The sequence below is a fragment of the Alosa alosa genome, chromosome 18 (assembly GCF_017589495.1).
Source record: "Alosa alosa isolate M-15738 ecotype Scorff River chromosome 18, AALO_Geno_1.1, whole genome shotgun sequence".
Classification (NCBI taxonomy): domain Eukaryota; kingdom Metazoa; phylum Chordata; class Actinopteri; order Clupeiformes; family Clupeidae; genus Alosa; species Alosa alosa.
The window spans coordinates 27135900-27149292 of NC_063206.1; positions in this window are offsets into that span (position 1 = coordinate 27135900).

Below are 13393 nucleotides of genomic sequence, written 5' to 3' on the forward strand. Positions count from 1 at the left end.
ACTATGACTTTTCTGCTGCTCAGTCTTTATCAGTTCCTCATCAAATAAATTAAAAGAGGCTAAAAGCCCAATAAATGTGCCACACGTAATAGCCGAATATAAGATAACCCTTGCCTATCCCATTTCAATTAGGCAGCACTACACCACCACGAACAAGCTGTCATTACGTTTTTGCGTTATAGGCCTACAACTTTTATGACGTGCGTTTCTTGGGCATTTAGCTTCACCATCACGTCAAGTTGTAACGCATGCACAATGCTCATCTAGGCTATGGATTTGAGTGGCTCAAAGGCAGCAAAAGTGGGATATAGTGCAACTGCTTCCCCAAAACAATTCCTCCATAACTGTGTATTTAATCGTTTGATATGTGGATAACTTTCAGTGGACTAAACAAAAGGTAAAGATTTTGAAAGTTATCACAAGGCTAGCTGGTTGTCATATGGTGAAGCATATAGCCACTTCGTTTGCAGCAGTGAAGCTGAGTTTGTTGTTAACATTGCTGGTAACTGTCAGGGAATTTAATCCCAACATATTGATACAAGAACCACATCACGTACTATGGCTTTCCCACAAACTCTGGTACCAAGAGGAGAGCCTGCTAATACATTAGGAAGAATTCCTCACACCATCAGTCTCTGACTCTGCAGCCCAAAAGCTGTGTCTTTTATTGTACAGATGCACACAGAAAATAGGAAGGAAGACATAGCGACTTCATTGTGACATACTCTTATCTCACCCACACACACACACAGACAGGGTGCAGTTCCTGTCTGTCTGGTGCACACTTAACTTGTACTCTCTGTTCTTAGAACTCAGCACAACAACATTTAACTTGAACTCTCTGTTCTTAGAACTCAGCACAACAATATTTCTGCTTACGCAAATGGTTACAATGATAATTTAAAACAGGGTTCTCAAATCTCACGCAATGGGCGTGAGACACACGCAATTCAACAAGTTCACACACTCACACGCCACACCTTGCATTTCTCACGCAGAAATATTACTAGGGATGTCAAGGTATCTGCATAATTAGTAGCCTAGAGGAGATGCAGGGATACAAGAGGATTTCTCGCAGGGTTCAGAATAGCGCACCACTCACCAGACAAATCAAAAAATAAATAGCCATCGACATCCTATTAGGGCCATTCTACAGAAACGCACACTTTTCTGTCCCCTGACTTTAGAGGACTATTTTAAAAACATATTACTGTTGCAATTTATTTATATTTTAAAGTAAAATAATATGTTTCCTGAACAATTACACCTTTTTGAGCCATCATTATGACCACCGCATAGCCATACAGTTTAAGTTCACCCACACTTTATATAAATACAAAATTTTGACAGTGCAATACTGCAGTTGTATATATATATACTGTGCATTAGTTTGGAACATTTGCAAAAACACCACCGTTTTTCCAATAAAATCCAATATTAATGTAAAAAAGTGCACAATAACTAAATCCAACATACTTAAACACACACACACACACACACACACACACACTCACATTAACATTTTTCAGTTCTCACAAAGTGAGAAAATAAAACACTGCCATCTTATGCAGGATGCATTGTTCAAACTATAAAGAGTGCAGGTTGTATAGCAATTTAAAAATCCAACATAAATACAAGTACACACACACACACACACACACACATAAGATTAACCTTTCAGGCCATCTTCATCAGTGGAGGTATCCTAGGAAGAGCCTGAGGGCTGAGAAATTTAAGCAAAGCACCTTGAGGGAGAAAGAAAAGATATGTTAGCATTTCCATATTTTGATATTTAGAAGGGATGCAGCTGCTTTCACAACTACCAATGCTTACTGTAAAACATCCCAAGCTAATGTTATACATTGACCTAGGGCCTACTTGTAGCTTAACATAGCATTTAAGCATTCTGCTGTTTGAGAATTAGACAGACGCACCTGATGCTTTAAAGACAGTAAACAGCTGGCGTGCATGAATACCAGGCTACTAGACATGAATGTTCCAGTCTGCTTTGATGCACGGAATTTATCGTGTGGTTTTCCTAACCCCCATTTGGTAAATAGATTATCACGGTCGAATAGTATAGCAGAGAAGCTATGCCACTTTCATCAAAACCTATTACAAAGCTATAGCAATGTTATGTCATTAAATACGATAAACAGTGATTCTGGAACAGATCTGAGTCTTCCTTATCCCATTAATAAACATATTACAGTATGTAACCATATTCCGTCCGTTCGAAAAAAAAGTTGCGCTAACTGTTCTAGTTTGTTACAAGCAGCATTAGGCGGGTCAATATATGAAAAAAAAAAAACCTAACCTCAAAAAAATTGATACAAAAGATTTTTCAACTGATTATGATACCTTTAGATGTACTTAATAACATATTAAAAATCTAGTAAAATCTGACATTTTCAAGATGGTGTCTAAGATGGCCACCAGAAGCTAATTTTGGCTATATCTGAAGCATTAATCAGCCTAGGAAAGTGTTTTTCGTGTTTAATCAGATTTAGAGGTCACTGATTCATATACGTCAGACTAAAGTATCAGATCATCATTTTCAAAGACTTAGAATTTTCAAGATGGCGTCCAAGATGGCCACCGGAAGCTAATTTTGGCTATATCTGAAGCATTTTTCAGCCTAGAAAAGTGTTTTTCATGTTTTATCAGATTAAGAGGTCACTGATGACTCTTCATCTCCACCTTTTTTAGTGTTCTTATAGTAGGACCTGAGGATGCATGATGTTTTCTCTCTCAGTGTCACCATGCCTTCGAAACCTTTCCCTTCTGTGAAACATATGTCATTCCCGCATCAGCCCCCCTCAGTTTAGCTTTCAGATACTGATTACCGAATGGAATGGAATCAACCTCAATCAAATACTCTTTCATGTTAGATCCAAGTACAGAGACAGTCAACTGTTCTTAATTGTGTGCATTTCTGCAAGACACTCTGCTGTTCGTGTAGAAGATATGGATTACCTTGCACTGCTGCCTGTGGAACGTGTCAAAATGAACAATGTGACAATCCACAAGTTCCTTTCAGAGGAGTCAGAGGATGATGAATAATGATATAATAATTATTTCTGATCTACTTATGCATATAGTTTAAGATTCAGTTTAATTAGCTCCCCCCTAATGATAGATGCCAACAATTATTGATCTACACAAATATACAATGCATGCCTATACAGTACATGGGTCATGGTTCATTAAAGTCATAAAACAGTCCAGGCAAAACAGATTAAACACCCAAAACCATATATTTTCTAAAAGCATATAACCTCTAGATGAGATATAACACCAGTTAAGACATGTCTTATCTTCCTCCATGCATGCACAATACAATGCCCTCTATAATGAATAGGCAAATCTAGTGTAAAGGGGATATATGTTGGCATGTACAGTCCAGGAAAAACAAATTAAACACTCTAAAATATATATTTTCTGAAAGCATATAATCTGTAGATAAAATATAGCACAATTTAAAACATGTCCCATCTTCCTCCGCGAATGCACAATACAAAGCCCTCTATAGGCGAATCTAGTGTAAAGGGGATATATGTTGGCATGTACAGTCCAGGAAAAAGAAATTAAACACCCTAAAATATATATTTTCTGAAAGCATATAATCTGTAGATAAGATATAGCACCATTTAAAACATGTCCCATCTTCCTCCATGAATGCACAATACATTGCCCTCTATTCTGTATAGGCGAATCTAGTGTAAAGCGGATACATGTTGGCCTCTTTTGTCCAGGGAAAACAGATTAAACACCCCAAACCATATATTTTCTAAAAGCATATAACCTCTAGATGAGATATAACACCAGTTAAGACATGTCTTATCTTCCTCCATGCCATGGAGATGGTTAATAATCCTGTATTGCATTTGCTCTGTATTAAAACACATTGATTTTAATTTATGGCTGAAAAAGGTAGAGGATTGAAACATTTTCAATTTTAACATTTAAAATCCTATTCTTGTTTAATTTGACCATCATTTGATATCAATTTCACCCCTGTAGGCTGAATAGTAATTGAGATATAGCCATTCTAACCTGTTGACAGCCATTTTGACGGCCATTTTGAAAATGACCCCTTTCCCAAGGTTAGATTTCACTAGATTTTTAGTATGTTATTTAGCATGTCCAACAGTACCAGAATCCATAAAAAAAAACCTTTTGTATAAATTTTTTTGACGTTGAACCCTATATTGACCCGCCTACATATGCCGTCAGGCAGGTAGTTAACATAAACATTTTTTGCTAGGCTAGCCTTCCCGCTGTGACATTACACCATTTGTACAAGACAAGTAGAGCTATTTTATCCAGTGTAATTTATCACTTACCACTATCTTGTTTTTCTTGTCATCCTCTTCCTTTCTCTTTCTGGACGATATTCTCCTTCATTATGACTGGTGAGTTTTATAGGGCAGCCCCTTGAGGGGATCCTGAGGTATTGAGGGGGATAACAGTGTCGGTAACAGTTGCACTTTACTGCATTGACTATCAAAGGGCGTTCACATTTTGTCGTTGCATTTTATTTTTAACCAGTCGTTGTCTTGGGACCCCTGGCCAGCTCGGGGCCCCAAGCAATTGCTTGGTTTGCTTGCCTTCTAGCGACGGGCCTGGGTGTTACCTCATTAGAAAAGACTATTATTTTGACATAAACATCAGACTGATGACATCACAGGACATCTATTTACTTTCTTCCTGAAGATCAAAGAAGACAGACACATGGTAAGACCACTGACTCTTTTCATTTTTGAGAAATATTCTCATTTATCTTAAGTTTTCCTTTGAAGCTTTTAGTTGACGTCACTGGTATGACCTATTTTATTCTTTGGAAAGTAAAAAAAAAAAGATTACAAATGAATTAATATACATAATTTAGTGAGTATACCATGAATGACAACATGTGGTTTGATTCCCTGTAGCAGCCATTTTGTAAATTTCATTTTCCTTGAGAGTTGTCACTGGTGTTACCGTCACTGGTGTTACCCTCCAGTTACCCATGTGGGTAACACCAGTGACTGTCAGTAACACATGGATGAAATTCTTGTTTACAATACTTTGTTAAATACTTTCACTTATTGTCAATGTGATTTTATTAGCCTACATGTAACAATTTGGTGTCATATACTTAATTAGAGTTGAGTAGTCAAGATCTTTTTGGCACTGGTGTTACATTATGTCACTGGTGTTACTGTGTTACTGTGTGTGTTTTCAGGAACATTAAGACAAATGTGTCAAATTCGACATGATAATGATTTCATATTCATTTAATTTTGCTAGACTTAAGAGATGACATTTAAACAATTGCAATTTTATTTGTTTATAACTGTTTTTTTATGATATTTTCATTTTTATAGAGAATACATGGTGGCACATTTGAATAAACATCATTCAAACAAACTTTTAACAATCATTATTAAAATAAATAAATCAATAATCTCCTGTTTTTTGCCTTATCATTATTGTACTGTAGCTCTTATTACATGTGCTGAAGAGGTTGAGAGATAATATTTTAAAAAAAGCTATAATTGCCAAAATGAGTAAGGTAACACCAGTGACAAATAGACGGTGCATGAAATCTTTAAATAAATGCTCAATAAAGGTAAAAAATATTTAAGGTGTCCCTTAAGTGTATTCTTACAGCCAATAAGTTAAGTAATAGTGTGGTCTAAGTTTAAAGTTTAGAAAATGAAAGAAATTTTCAGACATCTTGCCATGTCAAAAGTGTGCGTTTCTGTAGAATGACCCATTAAAAAATAGGCTATTCGTTGTATCCGGGTAAAATTCCAAAATAGCACATTCCCTCCCTACAACCACGTTATGCTTGTGTGGGGTTACACTTTTAAGATTTCAAAACTGTACCAACATTCTTTTTATTCAGAAATTCAACTGTCTGTCATTTGGTAAACCATTATGCCACTTTACAGGGTGTGTAAATCAAGCCTTTTCACGAGCGTTTGGCCTATCCTACTTTAAGGCAAAATTATTTCTTATCTATAAACTAAACTAAACTGTCGGTCATTAAGAAAACATAATGATTGTGTCATTAAAGCTTTGTGTAACCCAGACATCAGCAACCTTCATTTTCCCTGTTGTCACCAATTGTGCTTTTTCTCGTGGGCATGTCCCTGCACTTTCCCTGCCTCCATGGACCATGCAACAATGAATGAAAATTGGCTTATTATTTCGCTTGTTGCAATTTTTAGTGTCGTGTTCATCAGGTCCCAGGACACCCAACCACCTGAACCCTCCATGGACCATGTCAACAATGAATGAAAATTGGCTTATTATTTAGGCTACTCAAGTGAATAAAGTGTTATCAATTTAAAATATTTGCTACACAGTACATATTTTTCTAAAGATACAGGACTGCTGCAGACAATGACCTGCCACGTAAAACAAGATATAGGATGTATAGATGACAATGACAAATTCTTGATAAGGCTGACATAAGAGACATAGGGTATGCATTATTCTTTCCAGATGGGTACAAATGATTTTTAAACAAAAATTAGATATAGGATGTAGAGTGCCCCAAATTCAAGGTCTCAAAGGGTTAATGATTCTTTCCATTTTTTTTTCATTAAAAAAAAAAATCTCACTCCAAGCTGAGCTCAAAACTTGAGAACCCTGGATAATAACCTACTTTTATGTTGCATTCATTTTCATTGGCAAAAGCTAGCCTAATATGCATGAGAACCTATATAGATTTGAGGGAGCTGCAGCTGTTAGTATTAGCACGGTCATATTAACACAGCAGGCACTAGCCCAGTGAAGGATCGTGTAAACCCCATCCCCAGAAACCAGTTTCAAACCAAGCTTGCGCTGATATGATGCAGGATCACTGATCAAATTGCTATTTTCTGACAGGATGAGCACAACCATGCAGGTTCTCTGAATCTCAAGCTCTTTAGCCTAGCATCTTAATGCTGTATTCACAGCACGGTGAATGACAAACGGTGACAAAATGCTGTTGTTTATGAGTTCATAGCCTGGTTATTTATCAAGGACTATCATGTTTTATATGTTATTATGATCACGCATCGCATTACCATGGGCGGAACGGTCAACAACTTGTTGAAAGTGTCTTTTTATCAGCAAAATTCACCAAATGAAAGCTAGACAAAGCCAAAACTATTTCTTTACAACTAGACACAGTTGCACACACATGTTCATTCCTTAGAATGGCATTTAACTCTCAAAGAATTTGTTCAGTTCACAATTTTCAGTAGGCCTATACAAAAGAAAGGTGACTTAATGTGCATGACATTTTTATTTTTCTGTCTTAAGATGATGACCTTAAAATGCTCAGTGAGTTAACCCATTACTTAGGCTACTGGTAGTTAAGTGACCCACACAGACAGTGAATAGAATACCATGTATCTGTTGGAGATAAGCCTATCTCATCTAAAAATGGCGTCTCTTCCGTTTTTCTACGTTAAGACGGATCGCTACTTACGGTCATGCGGAACACCATTCACGGTGAATGGCTATAGCGCAGATGCTTTGCACAAGGCGGTATTATGTACCTCTGTGTACCAACAGCAGATAAAAACAACCATATTTGAGCTTTCATTATTTTCGCCGCAATGTGGACCGTAGAAGAAAATGGATTCAAGCCATCAGGAGAGAGGAAGGCCCACTGTTTAACGTCTCTAATAGCAGTCGTTTCTAGTATGCATTTCCATAGCAGTAACCTGTACAAAACACCTAGTGGTTTTAACAAACCAGAGTTAAACAAGATGCGGTACCTTTTGTTTTTTCATGGGTCTCTGACACAACCCAAGCCAGGAAGTCTGTTTTTTGAGGAAACCCGCCCCCTTCTCCTTTCCACAACGCAGGTCGGCGCCGAAGGCTAGCTGGCTGGATGAATTTTGCGGCTGTGAGTTAGCTAAACAGTACAAACAACAATCGGTTTGTTCTTGTCTGGTAAGTGTTGCGTATCAACTGAAAAGGTTTTTTTGTCTATTGGTGTTCTTAAATACGTCTAAGAGAGCTTATTATGTTGATTATAGACTGTGACAATTTAGTATGGTGAATACTAATGAGCTAACAACAGAAATACGGACAGCGAATTAGGTCAAAGTCAGCTTTATTGTCAATTTCTTCACATGTTCCAGACATACAAAGAGATCGAAATTACGTTTCTCACTATCCCACGGTGAAGACAAGACATATTTTACCAATTTAGGTCCACAGACAAACATAACATTCAAGTAAACAAAAAAAGTAAGTAAATAAGTAAATAAGAGGGCACGTTAGATGCTAACGTTAGCAGCTACATTAACGTTACCGTTAACGGGAGGCTAAGTTAGTCGTTGAAGTGAAGATTAGCACACAGCTCCCGTAACAGTCGATGCATGATATACTTGGTTTTATTAGTTGTTGCTGTTTTCAAATATCTCAATCTTAATGTATGCCATCTCAACATGGAGTAACCATTGACTGTACATGGGGATTAATAACACTAGACAGTCAGTACAGTATATGATGTGATAAAGCAACAGTATGATGTGATAAAGCAACGCAAGTTAACGTTAACGTAATGTGAAGCATGAACCTCATCAACCCGTCATGTTAATGTAACTACTAGCCAGTTTGCCAGCGTTGCATTTTTTCTAACGTTAACGACAGTTACAAGGAGCACCCAAGAGCAACAGGGGCAAGGAAAAACTCCCTTACCAAGGAAGAAACCTTGGGCAGATCCACGGCTCAAGGGGCTAACCCAACTGCCAGGGGTCTTGGTGTGCCTTTGGGCCTTTCTTGGTGCCACGCAAGTTATTGAAAGTCATGTGTTTTCAGAACGTAGTGGTGCTGTGCCATGTCCCATGTATAAGGGGCTTCAGGTTGATCCAGTGACGGTGGGTGATGATGTCAGGGAGATGGATGTCAGGGGACTTGGAGAAAGGGGGAGGACATGCCACCTCAGACCACTCCAGCCAAACCACTTCACGTTTTATTTTATTACTTTTTGATTTCTCCTCCATCTACCCATGTCCTTGATTGCTTAGCCTTTCGCACAGTGCAGGCTGCTGGAGAGCACAGCGAATTAAATAGTCAAACAGCAAAAGCATGCGCTTTTTGAGATCACACTGTATTCAGCCCGGCCCCATCTGGAATCCTCCCGACTCTCCCGATTGCCACTCCGCTAGCCTACTGCACACAGGTGCAGAATATTCTGGACAATGCTTGGGTGTTCACATAGGCTATAGGTAACAATATCATCCACCATGTTTAATAACGAGAATGTCTTAAACCGAGCTTAAAATAGAATTTGATTGAGTCAAATCAATCCTATCCTAGGCTATATCCTATTCTTGCCTCTCGTTTCGTTTAGTTTCATTATCTTGAATAACGTGATAATTTCATGTAATAATGTGATATATATCTTGTAAAAACTTAAAATATCACATCTTGAAATAACATGATATTTTCACGTTATAATGTGAAAATATCAGTATCATGAAATAACGTGATCATTTTATGTAATAACGTCATACATATCTTGTTAAAACGTGAAAAATATATTGTTATAACAAGAAACTTCACGTAATTACATAATACTGAGCCTTTTTATTTATTTTAGTGTGGCAGCAATACGCTTCCGTAGGCTATGAATTCTTCCTTACATTAGCAGGCTCTCCTCTTGGTACCAGAGTTTGTGGGCAAAGCCATGTTTTGTGGTTCTTGTATCTATATGTTGGGGTTAAATTCCCTGACAGTTACCAACAATGTTAACAACAAACTCAGCTTCACTGCTGCAAACAAAGTGGCTATATGCTTCGCCATATAACGAACCAGCTAGCCTTGTGATAACTTTCAAAATCTTTACCTTTTGTTTAGTCCACTGAAAGTTATCCACATATCAAACGATTAAATACACAGTTATGGAGGAATTGTTTTGGGGAAGCAGTTGCATTATATCCCACTTTTGCTGCCTTTAAGCCACTTAAATCCATAGCCTAGATGAGCATTGCGCATGCGTTACAATTTGACGTGATGGTGAAGCTAAATGCCCAAGAAACACGTCATAAAAGTTGTAGGCCTACTAAACGCAAAAACTTAATGACAGCTTGTTTGTGGTGGTGTAGTGCTGCCTAATTGAAATGGGATAGGCAAGGGTTATCTTATATTCGGCTATTACGTGTGGCACATTTATTGGGCTTTTAGCCTCTTTTCATTTATTTGATGAGGAACTGATAAAGACTGAGCAGCAGAAAAGTCATAGTCGATACATAAATCGTTTATTATTATAATTAGGCTATTGATAGCCAACTATTACTTTACTACTATTACTGTTATTACTATTATTATTATTATTATTATTCGGATGAGGCAAATGTAAATCTGAGTCTGAAATGTTGGCTACAAACAGTCTATACCGCTGTAACTGCACTGCTGCTATTATTAATTGTTAACTTCCGGGAACTATTTGAGGCTTCCATTAGCTGCCATTGTTGGAAAAAAAATGGAACATTAGCGTCAATGGAGTTGTCACAACTCTACCTTTATATGGCTCTGGTATTTAGGAGTATACTCTTACAACAACGCCGCTGGCAAAATGAGCACATCTCACAGATGGTCCCATGGACCTGACTATCTTACGAGTACTAGCGATAGAACAGTTAAAGTGCCCCATCTGTCTTAACGGAATGGGTAGACGATATGAAATTGTGGTCAGACGTTAGCTAGGCCTATGTGTGTAACTATTTCGTCCTTAGTGAGGGTGTTGATGGTGAGACACTACGAAATTATAAGAGCACAGAGGCTTACAACTATTTACACAGCAACAAAATCAGAAAAATACTGTGTACAAAATACAACGAGTTCATCTTCCTTAAGGCTGAGGTCGAGCCGAGTCAGAGCATCAACAAGCCCAAACAACTTGCTTATAATGACGAGGTTGATTGGTATAATCGAAACAGTCATTGCAGGGCTAGGAAAATCTTGTAGCCATGCAGCAGCTGTCATTTGGAAGGTAGGTATAGGCTGTTAGAGCGATCTTGCTACACATTAAATTACTGTAACTGTAAATTATTGAAAACAATAAATAATACCCCTTACAAAAACAGCTTAACTGCAGTTTTTATTCTAAGTAAAGTGCAGGACAATGTTTGTGTCCGAAATATTGAATTTACGCAGTAGCCTACTGTAGTGTGCAATGCCGTTAATGTACAAAAAGGTAATCAACAATATGTTATGGCTGATTCAGGTCCAGAATGCAGTGGTTAGTGGAAAGATAGGGATTGCATGTTCTGACACACAGCGGAGATGGAATGAAGGAACATCCAAGAACCTTCAACCCAAGCGTCTGAGCCAGATACATTTTAGGCACCACAAGGCAGAGGATGAGTATGAGGAAGAGACTGGGGGCATGTTCGTCAGCCCCTATGTCGGCCAGGATTTTCCTCTAATGTCCCACTGATCATCCTATGCAATAGTGCACATTTATCTGGGTGAGTGAGGTCGCACTTTCTTGAGCTCTTCTTCAGAACTGTACATTTTGTATATTAATGACACTGTAGCCCAACAAAGTTGAACGTTGTGAGCATGGCCTGATTCACTTGTAATTAAGTTTCCTTTTGTGCTGTTTGTGTTTGTGTTCACACGTCTCATCGGTTAGTTATGATCGTAGACTGTATTGACCCTTTCAACAAGGTAAACAAAAACAATGCTTGAACGTTCTATTTGGGCCCCAATCTACTTCCTCTGCATTAAGATAACATATGGAATGTTAAAACGGAAGCCTTGTGGGGCCAACTATGATGCTGATAATGGAACTCTCCTGAAAGGGTCAATAAAATAGCCTAGGTTATGACAAAGGCAGGTCGTAAGCAGTCAATAGAGCTCATATCTGCTGCTTTACTAAGATCAAAAGGCTAACAAGTTATAATGCCAGTATTCAGTCTCAGTCAGTACACTAATAAATGAAGGTGTGTATGTGAGTGTTATTGTCCATGTTTCCTTGTTGTTTAGTAAAGGGCTGCTGATTCCAGGACGGGACACTGGGTTGTTTGTTACACACATGCATCAAAAACGTGCCAAGGTTTAAGTGCCAAGGGGGTGTGTAGGACTCTGGGTGCTTGAGCTCCTGCTATTTCTCCTGAAGTGACTAAACGGTGTCTCTGTGTTTTATGTCTCGTGTCACAAACACAATCCAGCAGCCTGTCCCTCAAACAAAAACAAAATACTGGAGTTTCTAGTCGAATACTGAAGGGAGGGGTGAATTACCTGGTGTTTTTTGTTTTGGTCGTTGGTTGAACAAAAGTGTCTGGTAAGAAATGTAAAAATAAACATAAACAAACGCAACAGCATGCTTCAGTGATGACAAGATCAAGGAAGTTTTTCTAAGCATTTTGGTTCCTGGGTAAAACCCCATTTAGTGTCATCAGTACAAAACATCATGAAGAAGTTCAGTCTACTTAACAGTGAGGAGCTGGAATTAAAGGAATGTTGGATGTTGTGTGTGTGTGTGTGTGTGTATTTGTATGTTAGATTGTTGTCACCATAACTAGATGTCCACATTTCCGTACAAAATATGTGTTTCCTGATCAAATCTGGTCTGTCATGCGATGACACCAGGAGGTCAGCTATCTCCTCTCTGGGGCCCAGTCTGTCCTTTCAGTATCAGCTCATATCATGTTTGTTTGTTTATTTGGTGAAATCAGCAAAAACAACAGTCTTACTGCACTAAAGGCACATTTAGTCATTACAACTCATAAAGTGCAAGTGTTTGTTTGTCTGTATGTGTACATGTGCGTATTGTGTGTGTGTTTTTATTTTGTGTGTGTGTGTGCGTGTCTCTGCAGAACACATGTAGTCGCATTTGGTTCCCCCTACTGTTAAATCACAGCAACTGCATGTGTGTGCATGTAGTTCAGAGGAATAAAACAAATAAAACATATGAATAAAAATAGTCAGGACATTTGAATGCTATGAAAATAAAAACAACAAAAAAACACTTGTGACTTGGCATACCCCCAGAGAATGTCAGGTTAATCATACACATAAAATTCGGTGCTGTTCTGAACATTTTAACTGTAGAGAGGGGCGATTAAAGCAGAATGATATTGCATTTTTTATTTTTTACCGGGGGGGCAAATCACAAATGAGTGATTATGGGCTAGGTTGATGTGGGCCCTTGAGACCAACATACCATAAAAAATTCTTCATCCTCGGTGCCACGGTTCAGGTAGTTATTTAGGAAAAACATTTTCTGGGTTTCGGGGGGCCCAGCGCAGGGGTGGAGTGGCCCCTGGGGCCAAACTAAATTTTTCCGTAAAATTCTAGTGGGGCTACATACCCACCAAATTTCATGTGCCCCGGTGTTTCGGTGTCCCAGGTATCGTTGACCAAAATTAAGGAAGTAGATGACGGGGAA